This window comes from Procambarus clarkii, chromosome 34, assembly GCF_040958095.1.
Source record: "Procambarus clarkii isolate CNS0578487 chromosome 34, FALCON_Pclarkii_2.0, whole genome shotgun sequence".
Classification (NCBI taxonomy): domain Eukaryota; kingdom Metazoa; phylum Arthropoda; class Malacostraca; order Decapoda; family Cambaridae; genus Procambarus; species Procambarus clarkii.
Window position 1 is genome coordinate 13,828,472 of NC_091183.1, and position 1,994 is coordinate 13,830,465.

A 1,994-nucleotide genomic window follows, 5' to 3' on the forward strand; every position below is an offset into this window, starting at 1 on the left:
AAAGCATCATACTGTCCCCCGAGCTCAAAGCGGCAGCTAAGAGCCTTCGTGAGAACAAGGAGATAGTTGTCAGGAGAGGTGACAAGTCGCCAATATACGTCATTCTTGAAAAAGACGAATATCGGGCGAAAATGAACCTCATACTCTCTGACCAAACTAAATTCCAAAGGGTAATGAAGGACACTACAGCCGAATTAAAAGCAAAGGTCAACAAACTGATCGAAACTGTGAACGCCAAGAAATCCGGACTCCACCTGCCAAAGATTATTGGGGAATATAAACCTGGATATGCGTATGGAAATGTCAAGACACACAAGCCTGGAAACCCACTTTGGCCAATCATTAGCCAGATACCCACACCCACGTACAGACTGGCGAAGCGACTCAACGGCCTGCTGACTCCTTATGTCCCTTGCGCCTTCAGCCTGAAGTCTCCAAAGGAATTTGTTGACTTACTGCGGGGCACACGGGCCACAGGGATAAGAGCCTCGTTGGACGTAGAATCACTGTTCACCAACGTACCAGTGGACGAGACAATCGGGATGATAGCCGACAGAGTGTATCGTGATCCAGCCTGTACTCCTCTTGACATACCAGAAAATATTCTAAGGAAACTACTCCAAGCTTGTACTAAAGAGGCACCCTTCTTGAGCCCGGATGGGCACATGTATAAGCAAGTAGATGGGGTCGCCATGGGTTCTCCCCTAGGTGTCCTGTTTGCAAACTTCTACATTGGTACCATCGAGCAAAAAGTCTTAGTCGACATGAACTTGAAACCGGCCATATACTGCAGGTATGTTGACGACATTTTTACACAGGTACCTGATGTCAGACATCTGCAGGAGCTGAAGGAGGCATTTGAGCACAGTTCCGTGCTGCGTTTCACTTACGAGATGGAAAAGGATGGGAAGCTGCCCTTTCTAGATGTAACAGTCATGGAAAAGAGCGGAGTTTCCACACTGCAGTCTACACTAAGGAAACGAACATAGGAATGTGCCTAAATGCCAACGGCGACTGCCCAGACAGGTACAAGAGGAGTGTTGTTAACGCGTATGTCGACCGTGCTCTCAGACACAGCTCAGAATGCAAGCAAGTCGACGAAGAACTCTGTAGGGTAAGGCAGGTCCTAGTCAACAACGGCTTCTCCAATGGTTTCGTCGAAGACATCATAAGAAGGAAAGTGAAACGCCATGCAACCTCTGAAGAGACAACCAACACAACACCTATACCCCCTATTAGACTATTTTACAGGAACTTCTTTTCCACAGCTCATAAAACGGAGGAAAGGGTTCTGAAAGATATTGTTAATAGAAACGTTATCCCTACAGACAAAAATCAGAGGATACAACTGACGATTTACTATAAAACCAGAAAAACGGCCAGCCTACTCATGAGAAACTCTCCAGACACAAAGCAGAACGCTTTAAAAGAGAACAACGTCGTCTATGCCTTCAAATGCCCTCTTGGGGACTGTAAGCTCCAAAAAAAACAGTATATAGGCAAGACAACAACATCTCTTTCTAGGCGTTTAACGATGCATAAGCAACAGGGCTCTATTAAGGAACATATAATCTCTTCCCACAACCAAACCATCGCCAGAGAAATCCTAGTAAACAACACAGAAATCATCGATAGATACAGCGATAGCAGGCGGCTTGACGTTTGCGAGGCACTACACATCAAGAAGTCAACACCAGCAATCAACAGCCAATTAATGCACAACTATATTCTACCCACTTCAAGACTCCGCTCCAATATAGAAGCATCAAGAAATAAGGATCAATAGGCTTTCTACAATTACTTCCATTCAATACCCATTGTTTCGTGTTCTGTCTTGTGTTAGAATTTAATACCCATTGTTGAAAGTTCGTTTTCACCTCATCCACCTCACCCAAATGTAGATATAAACTCGAAGATGTGCAAAGCTTTATTCAGTTTCAGTTGTGTGTTTGTAAACTAAAGTCTTTGAAAATGAAAATAAGTTTTACGAAACA